The sequence below is a fragment of the Gobio gobio genome, assembly GCF_949357685.1.
Source record: "Gobio gobio genome assembly, chromosome: 7".
NCBI classification, from domain to species: Eukaryota; Metazoa; Chordata; class Actinopteri; order Cypriniformes; family Gobionidae; genus Gobio; species Gobio gobio.
In genome coordinates this window covers 44,296,610-44,309,210 of record NC_137103.1, presented here as the reverse complement: position 1 = coordinate 44,309,210, position 12,601 = coordinate 44,296,610, and positions in this window count along the sequence as shown.

Genomic DNA, 12,601 nt, shown 5'->3' with positions numbered 1-12,601 from the left:
CGCATACACTTTGCTCATGTAATCTACACAGATGCAACAGTTATTTTTGCAAATCATTGTTACACTAAAAAAATATTAACACATGAGATGACGGAAATCATTGTGGTGTGCCACGAAGATGTGAAAAAATAGGCATAAATCTAGCTCACAAATGATTCAGGCTAATTGTAATAATTAAGGATAAGACCTGTTTGCCCAATAGTGGCAAGACATATATGTATATAAGGACATCTGACAAATTGGTTTGTCCATCAAGAACCAGGAAAAAAAATCGACTGAAAAACTGAAAAAACTGAAAGACTGAAAAAAAAAAGACTGTGAAATCACCTTTACCATAATGTACAACATTACAACTTCACTTCTCTGTCTTTCACTGCTCTTACAAGAACATCAGTCTCCTCGGCTGTGAACCGCTCCTGGCGTGCGCCTGGTAAATACGCCATAATAATAGCAATCCATAATGGAACTTGCGCACCTGCTTTTAAAGGGAATGTTGGATGACGCTCGGATTGGTTTATTCACGTTACGCCCAAACCACACCTATGAATAATGAAGCTACTTCAGACCAACCCATTTTAGATTTGCGCCGGGCGCAAGAGCCATTTATCCCGCCGGGAAAATAGCAACAGCGCCGAGACCCGCCCACAAAGTTACTTGCGGTTCGTGCTTTGACACTTGCGTTTCAGATCGTTAAAATAGGGCCCAATAAGTGGATGGGCAATATGCTAATGTTTCGTCTTGACGTCACAACGAAATGGCTTGTGACTCATTTGAAAAACGATTTGTTTAATTGACTCAGAGTCGACTCTTAATTTTGAGAGACAATAACTTTATATACGGTGCACTTTCAGATTTAAATCTTTGCAGGATGTTTTCATTCACTTAGAACTACGTTACACACTACATCAGGGGTTCTCAACCCTGGTCATCGAGGCCCACTGTCCTACAGAGTTTAGCTCCAACCTTGATCAAACTCACCTGCCTGTAGCTTTCTAGTAATCCTGAAGAGCTTAATTAGCTGTTTCACGAGTGTTTGATTAGGGTTGGAGCTAAACTATGCAGGACAGTTGGGCCTCGAGGACCAGGGTTGAGAATGCCTGCACTACATGAAAGGTAATTTTCAAACATCTATAATAGGGGCACTTTAATACTAATCAAAAAAGAGAGAAAATCTCTCACTGCTCTTGACTGAATCACTTTTGTAACTTTAATAACAATTAATGTATATTTAATTTACACAGTAAAGACATTGTTTTTTTGTATACACTTGATTAATTTGTAGATTGTATGCATTGAAGTTTTTCAGGTAGGTCTATTTAATTTATTTCTTTTTTCTATTGTAGTTTGTTTTCTTTGCTCTTTCTTTATCACTGTTTATTTGTCTTCAGTAAGCTTGAGAGTTTTTTTTAGGCTAGTATTAGTTTTTTTAATGATATTGAAAATGGTGATAAGAATTATGAAATTTAAGTGATATCAAAACTTTTGATATCACAACCTTATTTAAAGCAAAAATAACTATACCGTGATATATATCATTATTGTGAAATAAAATTACTTGTATCGTGATATAAGATTTTGGTCAAATCACCCACCCTTACAAGTACATGACTTATTCTACTAAGCCTTAACTCCTTATTCTACTAACCCTCATCCTAGCTATCCTCTACTAATACACAACTAATACGCTAATGAGAGTTAGTTGACAAGCAGGTGCAACGTTATTTATAGTAAAGCGGACCATCAAAATAAAGTGTAACCCTTACTTTTGCACCAGTTGAGCAAATACCATTGAAATGAATGCTAATGGATAGCTTTCTCTATGTATTACAGATCTCTTTGGGTCCACTGTGAAGTGGGAATTGTCCGACTTGACAGCTCCTTTTTCACTGCACTCGCCTACTCGCATCGCCATCTTAGGCGAGCCATTTGGCATCTATCTATTCAATACACACTTTCTTCACTGATCTTGTTGATCCTCAGCATTACTTGGTGTCATATATTGCAAATGTCAGCCGGTTGAAAGGTTAGAGAGGTAGAATGCATGATAAGGGAAGTGTGACTGCAGTGCTCATCGACGGGCAGATTGATCCGCCCCTCAGATATGTCCAGAGATATGCCATATTTATGTTGTTTATATTCCCAGCTCTGCTTTTACAGAGCGCATACATTATTCATGTAATTCTGGTTTACATTTTGAGGCAGGAGTATTTCAAAATGACGTTGTACTGTTAGGCATGTTTTGGCATGCTAAGGTTAAAGGTGTTAATTTACAGAACCGGATACATTTATTTATTTATTTATTTTACTTTTTCGTCTGTTGATGGGCAATTCATGCATTTAAAATTCAATCTCAAACCTTTATAATGCTATGTGCTTTGAGACATGAGGTATTTTAATGCCGTCTCTCATCTCGTGTTGCTTTGCAAACTCTGCTGTGTGTGTTCATGTGTTTTTTGAAGAAGGTGTAGCTTTGGAGACGCTCTCAAGGAAGGGTGGGATCTCATGCTTTCAAAGCTAACTTGTTATTACAAGCCGTAGTCGCTCCGAAAATTGCCTACCCTACCTTTAAAGCTTGAATGTTTTAATCCACATTCATTGTAACTGCATGCACAAAATCTTCAGACTTGCACAATTTGAAGGGAAAAAAAAGTAAGCTATACAGGTTTGCATAAGGGTGAATATACAAATTTAAATTTTTGGGTGAACCATTCTTTCAAAGTTCAGTCTGTGTGTGTGTGTTTATGTTTGTGTCTGTCTCTGTGTTTACATTCATGTGTTTGCATCTGTTCCCTCGTCTACTCTTTAATGTGTGAAAAAGACAGTTCTTTGATGCGTCTCTGAGACCTGTGGCTTCATGTCTGGGAATGGAGAGAAGAAACCCTAAGGAGTGTTACTGACAGCCTGGTGGATCCCAAAGACCTGGCAAAGATCAGCTGTTTAGAATACAAAAAGACTTCAGATTTTCCATTGTTGGTATATTACTTTTTTGTATTTGTTTGGGCTTTATGATGAGTGTAGCCGGGTGAGGTATAGCCCCAGTACGATAGGTTGGTGTCACTCAAGTGAACCAATCAGTGTTTCAACTGACCATCAGTGTAGTATTGTTAAGTGTCAACCTATTGGTGCCCATGTTGGGAGTATAAAAGGCGGAAGTGTTTGGTTGCGTGAGATGCATCATCCTTTGGACCGCCCCCTTTTATTTACACTCGGCATTATGAATGAGGAATGGCGGTTGGAACATCCTTACGTTCATTGTGTACTGGCTGTTAGGCAGCTTTCAGGTTAGTCTCTTTGAGTCAAAAAGGACTTATGTCCATTAAATTTAGAGGCTTACTACCCTGTTAGTTATCGGCATGCATAGTGGGCAGGGTGCCATTTTTCTATTTTCTATAAAGCAAAGCAGCAGTGTATGTCAGTTGTGGGCCAGTCTCCTGGAATGGTTATTTCCCTCTACAATTGGTAAGTAGGGATGGGAGGGGTTACAGAATACGTTATTTCAAATTTGGAAACCCCTGGGCGTGATCCATTTGTTGAACAGGAGGTGGGTAGCTTTTGCTCAAGTTGGAACATTTTAGTGTCGCTTGCCAGCTGTAAGTTTGGATGTCCTTAGTGAGGCCCTTAGGTGGGAGTGGGAGGGAATCCCGCGGGGTCATTTGACATCAAAGCCACTTCTCCTAGTTCCTGTAATGTAGTATGGGGTACAAGGGAGACTGTTGTTAAGAGACCCGTGGTGCTTTGGTAGAGCTGGTTAAAGTAAGGGAACTGTCGAAATCGCAGTAAGCCCAATTGGATCAGCTCTTTGGAAACTGTGGCCGGGTCACAGAAGGTTGTGGAGTGTGTAATTAAGCCCCTCGGGTTTGTGGTTTCAAAGTAATCAAACTTTGTTCAAAGTAATCAAAACTGAAATTCCGAACCTCTAACCGACATAATTTTCCCATGTCGGTTATTTAGTTTTTTAATCCTGTTAATACTTTTCTCCTTAAAAACCGACTACCGCACGCGCAGTCACGTGACTCCGCCACGTCTAGTCAGTGGCATGGAAGCAACACAGAGGCGAACTCAAACACAGAGTCAACACATGCAGACAGCGTCCTCACGGAAGTTTGTCAATTGTATGTGTTTAAAGGCTTGCCAGTTTGAACATTCAAATGATTTTACACTATTCAATAACATCAATATGGAAAACATGACACTTCAGGGCTCGCAAGCTGTTTTCTGTGACAGAGAGCCGAGAGCAGAGAGCTGCGTTGTGTCTCTGACAATGCGATGCGTGAGCCCTGAAGCCAGATCCCTCTGCTGGCCATCTCCCTCTTTATTTTTTCATTTATTGTATTTGTGGGTTTGCATTTGCGTTTTGTGGTGAGATTGAGACCTTGTGTGATTTGTATTGAATTAATGTTTTTTTTTTTTTTAAACATTTTTGTATGTTTAAATAAAGTGATTTGTCTTTACTGTCCACGTCTCCATGCTCCCCCTGCCTTTAGCAACGAACCTGCGTGCCCTTGCTTAGGGCTGTTATTTCCTGGTGTAGTCCAGGTCCCGTAGTCGACTATCAGTTAACAGTAGAACTCTCAGTTGCCTTTGTTAACCTGTAGCTCTTTTCTTACCTGACCACCCCACCACAATGAACAAGTTTCAAATATGATTAAGGCTAATAAAGGATAAATAAAACAAAGTAAATCGCTTTTTCACAATTTTAGGACACTGACAAGTAGAAAATGTGTCACACGAAAGTAGGATGATCGAATTAGTGTTTGTAGGTAATAGAGGTGTCGCGATATATAACCGTAATATTCAAAACATGAAATATTGATATAGTGTTAATTAAGGGTGACAATATATTGTGCATTGTAAATAGGCCTAATCCAGCGCCAACACCTGGTTGACATCAAAAAGTAAAATAGGTGTCAGTACTGCACCTTATTGCTGCCATCTGTCATAAAGCAGAAGGACAGCAGAAACTGTTCGCCCAATACCGTGTCCATCATCCTGCGTATTTCACCACAATACAGAGAGTAAGTTGCAACTATTTTGGTAGTCCTGAAACGGGTAATGTTACATTAACTCAAAAGTGTGCTCATTCGGATAAAAACGTACACTCAAAAAAAAAAAAGGTTCTATATGGCACCAAAAATGGTTCTTGGCTCGTAATCATAGGGGAACCTTTTTTAGTGCTATATTGCACCAATTTTGGTGCTTCAGTGGTTCTTCAGCGGTTCTTCAGAGGTACTATATAGCACCTTAGTCAAAGAACCGGTGAAGAACCTCAGAAAAAACGCAGAAGAACCACTGAAGCACCAAAATTGGTGCTATATAGCACTAAAAAGGTTCCCATATGATTATGAGCCAAGAACCATTTTTGGTGCCATATAGAACCTTTTTTTTAGAGTGTATGGATGTTAACTTCAAATATATTTATTAAGAGGAACATTTTTGTTGTATTTTTATCCAAAATAGGGCGATGTGAGCATTATGGAATTTTAAACTCTTGTTATTTGTTTAATTCATACTCAACACCTGAGGGAGCCCTCGCGCAGAAAGTCCAAAAGTAAGACCCATAGTCAAAGAAGTAAACTTTTGACGTTCCAGGAAATCCCTAATATGGATCACTGCAGCTGAATAAAATGCAGACAGAGATGTTTTGACTAGTTGAAGAGAATTAGATAAACCATATTAGGATATGCTATTTCTTGGGTTGCAAATAGGGATGCAAGTTAACAGGTTAAGGCAGGGGTTACCAAACCTTTCCATCCCAGGACCCACTGAAGATTGAAATGTTATTGTTTAATGTTATTTTTATTTAGTATTATTATGTTTTATTATTTTTCATAATTATTTGTATAATGTACAATGTAAAGTCAGACTGTGTTGAACATTGTGTCCCAAGGAGAGACTTGGATGAGCTATATCTGTTACAGGAATGTGCATCACTCTAAAAAAAAAGGCTCGTAATCATAGGGGAACCTTTTTTAGTGCTATATAGCACCAATTTTGGTGCTCCAGTGGTTCTTCAGCAATATAGATTTCTATATTTGGTGCAATATAGAACCTTTTTTTTTTTTAGAGTGTACTTATAGAACATGTTTCCACTGATGCACACACTCAGTAGCATGCATCTGTTCCTGATGTATTGTCAACTGATTCTTTATAAGGAAAGTGGATTGTGCAACTGATGTAAGCATGATGTATACGCTCTATTTTAAACATAGGACGCATGTTTCTCTTCCTTCTAAGGAAGTCTGTTCCTAGTGAGATCCTCTGTTAAGTAGTATATAACATCCAAATTGAGTGACCAGACAGGACGAGATGAGAGATGGACGAGGGACGAGGGACGATGAGAGAGGATGAAGAAGGGAGAGGGGAGAGAAATGGAGGAATGGAGAAACATACAGCTGGCATGAGACAATAACTTTTCAATGTCTCAACTATGTCTAATATATAAAATAATAAATAAGAGATCTCTTGGCAAATTACTGGTATCCGGTCCTGTGATTCAATCATAACGGGGACAAAAGCTGAATTTTCAGATCTACACCACCATCTCAAGACCCACCAAAATAATTTTAAAGCATGGATGCGGGGTGAGGGTGGGAGGCGTTAATTCTCTTTAGTTTTTATTTTCCTTGTCATAGTATGAATGACATACAAGTTTAATTGCAATACAAACTTAGGATACATTATTACAATTTTGTTAACATTTAAAATAGCCGCCTAATGGCTATGTTGAAATAATGTGAAGAGTAACCGAGTAGTTTCTGCTGCCTCAACTGATTTACACAGACATGGCAGAACAAATTTAAAACACATGAAAAAGTAGCCTACTGTAAGCTTAATCTTAACCAAAATTTTGATATGACAAAAAAAATATATTTAAAAAAGTCAAGACTTATATGGTTTCAATTCTTCATTTACTAATGTCTCTATGAACATTATTTTTTTAAAACATTAATGGGATACATTCAACATTACAGTATAACTGAAAGCTAGATTTCAACATTTATTAGGCTTTTTAAAAAATCACTTTTAATTTAAGTGAACTTAAAACAATCCTCACATAAACCCATTATAGGCTAATAAATGTCATATTTACCTGTGGCCTGTTAACAGGAAGGAGATGTACAGAAATTGAATAAAGTTAGCAAACAGTCTGCATAAATAAATAATAAATTAAATATAGATGAATTCTCATTAAAGCTACATTTTTCTCTGTTCCCTTTGTTCTCTGATGAACATTGATTACAGACAGCATTAGTGCTGCTGTTCCTTTAAGATCTGCTGCATGTTGCGGATCTGACAGGCTGTCACGCGCATCTAATTTTCTCTCAACTCTTTAAGTTCAGCTAAGACGTTATTTAACTCATAAGACTGCTTTTATGAGGATACGTGGCAAAACGGACACCTTGGCATACTTCTGTGTGTTATAGTTTGTTCAACTTGATTCTGGTGCACTGTGTGTGTCTCAGTCACAGACAGGAGTCCCACATTCACAGGCACGAGCGCACTCATATATAAAAAGTGAGTAAACACAGTAAGTGACCCGCCAAATTGGCTAGTGATTTGACAGAGTTACCCTCCACAATTGATTTTTAACATTTGGCGGGTGTTAATTTCAAACCCTGTTAATAATGAAACTGCTCTGAGACGCTGAAAACTGTTATCACAAGTCACTTGCGCTTCATGAAACACAATGCTGATATATTTATATAGCCTATTAAATTGCAGCCTTTGCAATTTGAAAATCGCACTGACTAGTTAATATAGCGATTTATATTTAATATTGGTATATTGTGCAACCCCAGACTAAACTTTGTTTGTTGTGTGTGTCTGTCATTCACCGAAACTCTTCAGTTACTAACGTACCTCGGTTCCCTGAGAAGAGGGAACGAGTATTAACGCAGTGCAACTGCACAGCTGTCAGCAGGAAGCAGCTGCGTGCTGATTGGCTGTGCCGCGGCAACTGCAGGAACCTATTGCGAGCCCGCTGGGCGGGAAGGACCAATCAGGTCCCTCTAATATTCCCGCCACAAGGGGCAGCAGAATTTGCATAGCCAAGGGTATAAAAGACCCTGCCTCGCCAGGTTCGTCAGGTTAATCGACTGAAGCGACTCCCTGAGCAAGCGAAGCACGGCAAGCAAACGCAATACTCGTTCCCTCTTCTCAGGGAACCGAGGTTACGTTAGTAACCGAAGCGTTCCCTTTCGAGGGTACTCTCGTATTGCGTTTAGCTAAACGCTAGGGGACCCAATGCAAAACGCTGTGCTCGCTTAACTGCTCTGAAAGCCCGGAGACACCATACCCTGGCCAACCTAAGTGGCCCCGTAAATATGATATAATAAAAGTCCCAAATATGAGCCAGACCTGAGTCGGGCCATTTAATGAGAATAACATGCAAAGATACGTGTAGTATATATATATATATATATATGTGTATAGACCAGACATAGTCGGGCCAAAGAATATTGAATGACCAGACTATTCTCGTCGTATAAGGAATGTGCTTATGACTTATACAAATACTTAACCCAGACCAGACTGTCGAGCCTTAATGGTTTAATATGTATTACACAGCGAGAAGCCCAGCCTGTAAGGCAGGGACATCCAAATTATAAAACCTGATAAAAGTGGACCCAGCCTGCCGCCGCACAGATATCATTCAGTGGAATACCAGTAGACCAAGCCCACGACGAGGCCATGCCTCTAGTAGAATGGGTGCCTATAGGGCAGCTGAGATCTTTAGACTCATAAGCCAGCGAGATAGCATCCACTATCCATCGTGACAAGGTCTGCTTTGTAATCGCGCACCCTCGAGTGCGACCGCCAAAGAACACAAAGAGCTGTTAGGTTTGCCTGAAAGCAGCGGAACGCTCTATGTATATTCTCAGCGCTCTGACAGGACAGAGCAAATTAGCATCTTCCTCATCTAACGATGATGAGAGTGCTGAAAGTGAAATGACCTGTGCTCTGAACAGAGTTGAAAGCACTTTAGGTACATATCCATGTCTTGGCTTGAGGACGATTTTAGAGTTGTTTGGCCCAAATTCCAGACAAGAGGCGCTCACTGAGAGCGCGTGCAGATCACCCACTCGCTTAACTGATGTTATCGCTAGCAGAAAAGCGGTCTTGAGTGATAGGAGAATGCAGAGGCATTAAACTCACTGAATGCAGAGGCTCGAATGTTGAGGCTTTCATAGCATCCAGGACCGTGGACAGGTCCCATATAGGGACTGAAGGGGGGCGAGGTGGGTGAAGCCTTCTAGCCCCTTTAAGGAGGCGCACGATAAGATCGTTCTTTCCCAGTGACAGTCCATTCACTTGAATGTGGTACGCTGCTACAGCAGCCACATAAACTTTGAGCGTGGAGGGGGGGCGACCCGCGTCCATTTGCTCTTGTAAAAAAGTGAGCACTTCTGACACTTCACAATTATGTGGGATCAGACTTCGTGCTTTACACCAGTCCGAAAAGACTGATCATTTGCCTGAATAGAGCCGCCTGGTGGCGGGGGCTCTAGCTTCAGAAATAGTCTTTAATACATTTTCAGAGAGGTTCTCATGTACCCGTTGATGGGCCAGACATGAAGCGCCCATAGATCGGGACGGGGATGCCAAATCTGCCGTTTCGCCTGCATGAGGAGGTCTCTCCTCAGCGGTATTGGCCACGGGGCTGTATCTGACATCCGACTTAGCAGCGAGAACCATGGTTGATTTCTCCAAAGTGGGGCTATTAAAAGCACAGCGCATTTGCTCTCCCTGATCCTCTCTATGACCTGAGGTAACATTGAGATTGGGGGAAAAGCATAAAGAGGAAAGTTGGGCAATTCGTGGGCCAACGCATCCTTGTGCTTGGAGAAATATATTAGGCATTGAGCATTGTCTTGCGAGGCGAAAAGATCCACTGTTGCCTCTCCAAACATGCCCCAAATTGTCTGAATCGTATGTGGGTGAAGAGACCACTCTGCTGGGAACACTTTGCCCCTGGACAGCATGTCCGGACCCAAATTCAGAATGCCTGGCACATGAGTCGCTCTCAGCGAGCTCAGGTTGTGCTCTGCCCATATTAGGACCTTTTCCGCCATTGTGTGTAGACCAATAGATCTCAGACCGCCCTGGCGATTTATATAGGCTACCACTGACCTGCTGTCCGTTCGGATCAGGACATGGTGGTGCTTTATGTACGGAAGGAAAGCTCTTAGCGATAGCGTGACCGCTTTCATCTCTAGACAGTTTATGTGAAGGCTCTTTTCTGAGTCTGACCAGAGACCGGAGACTGGCCTGCCCTCGTGAAGGGCTCCCCAACCTAGGTTGGATGCATCTGTCGAGATAACTTCCCACTTCGTAACAGTTATACCAGACGGGATTTTTCCAAGGAGCCAGAGCCAACACACAGCTGTGGTCTACCTTGATTTTTAGTCCAGCGCTGTAGGGGGCGCATGTGTAACAGACCTAGTCTGAGCACTGGCGCCGCCGAGGACATGAGACCCAACATCCTCTGAAAGTGTTTGAGAGGAGTGCGTGCACGGACCTGCGGGAAACCGCTCGGTTCCGAACAGAGAGCGTGCGCTGTGACGTCAGTCGCGCGTTCATCTGCAGTGAGTCATTTCAAATGGTTGAGAAGACAAGATCTGTGGTTCAATAACTGTATCTCTGACTGAGCTATTATGAGCCAGTCATCGAGATAGTTGAGAATTCTCATTGTGTCGCTTCTCACCATTGTCTCTTCCATGGCGCGAAAGCGCGGTGGTCTGCGAGCAAACTGTAGCGAGTAACCTTGTTCTATTATGTTCAACACCCATTTTGAAATGCCGGGAATGGCCTGCCAGGCCTCGGCCTTCGAAGCCAGGGGCTGAATTAATTTGTGGGGCGAGTCGCTGAGTAACAGGGACTCGGTGGCCCGATAATGTTGTGTTAAAATGGCGCTAATCGGAGCGCGTTCGTTCACAGGCTCTTTGATTGAGAGAGAATTGTTTCCCGCCGCCTGAGTGCAGGGGGCCGGGGGACATAGAATATTGGTGCTTGTGTACAGGCGAGCACGTTTGAGTACGGGCTCGTTGACTGTGAGGATAGTGTTTCCAGCCGCCTGAGTGCAGGGGGCTGGGGAACATGGGGGAGTGATTGAGTGTAGGGGTACACGCTTTAATGCTTGCACACTGCCTACAGAGAAAAAACCCTTTTTGTGATTCATATGGGTCCCTGTGAAAACGCGCGTTTGTTTGCGGGCTCGTTGGCTGTGTATGTTATCTGCCCAGCCACCTGATTGAAGGGAGCTGGGGGACGTTTTGGAAGAGAGCGAGGTGGTAAACCGGCCGAAGCGGGTATTATCCACCTTCTCTTTGTGCCTCTGGCTAGGATGGCTTCGCGGCTTGGGTTTCGACACATTGCTGGGTCGGGGACCTTGATGCTCCGGCGGTCTGCTGTGGCTCGTAGAGCGGGAACGTTGACCGGGCTTAGAAACCGCACAAGGCTGGTGAGCTGGTGGCGCTGCCTTGGTGGGCTGGGCTGGTCCAGCCTTAGCGTGACGGCTAGCAGAGGAGCTGGAACGCTTGGGCAGGAAATGTCGCATTGCCTGTGAAGCCTTTTGTGTCTCGGTGAAGCGTTCTGTGAACCCAACCACAGAGGGACCGAATAGTCCTGAAGGCGACATGGGCGCGTCCAGGAAAGCGGTATTGTCCGAGTCCTTCATTTCAGTTAGGTTGAGCCACAAATGGAGCTCCAACACCGTCAAGTTGGCCATGCATCTGCCGATCGCCTGAGCGTTGGCCTTGGTCGCGCGCAGGGCCAAGTCAGTGGCGCCGCGCAGGTCCTTCAGAGCCTCGGTATCAGGGACAGACTCATCCAGGGAACGGAGGAGTTTGGCCTGGAAGACCTGAAGCACCGCCATAGAGTGTAGCGCTGAGGCCGCCTGGCCGGCAGAGGCGTATGCTCGACCGGCGAGGCTGGAAGTAGTGCGGCAGGCCTTAGATGGGTGCACTCGTTCAGTCTGCTTCTCGTGGGCTCCTGGGGTTGAGACCAGTCAATGCCGAGGTCGTCCACAGCCTTAGTGAGCAGGCGCATAAGCTCAGCGTCCACTGAGGTTTTGCTGCCGCTGGCAGTCCGCGTCGAAGTAGCATGCTCCGAGACGGTCCGACCACCCGCTTTCAGATGCAGCAAGCGAAAGGCTGTCATCCTCCTCCTCTTCCGGTCCGCGAACATGACAATCGATGGCGAGGCACCCGGGGAAATGACCGGCGTGTGCTCGTCAGAACGGGGGCCTCCGGGGGCCTCTGGTCGCGGCATTTCTTCTTACGCGGCTCGAGAGGCTGAGAGCAAGGGACGGGATTCAGGTCGAAACTGGCGAGCCGAGCCCGAAGGGTCTGCAGCGCCAGTTCGTCGCACTCCGGGCAGCCGCCCTGGTTGAGTGCGGCCTGTGCGTGGTCTCATCCGAGACATGAAATGCAAATGATGTGCCGATCCTCGTCCGAGAGAAAGCCTCTACACAAGGCGCAGGAACGAGACATTTGAAACAACGTCTCGGCTCTTTTTGAGTGTGTGTAGCAAACACACGGATGGTATTGTAATAAAAGGATTCAAATCAAAGACAATCAAAGTAATCTGTTTCCCTTCAAGT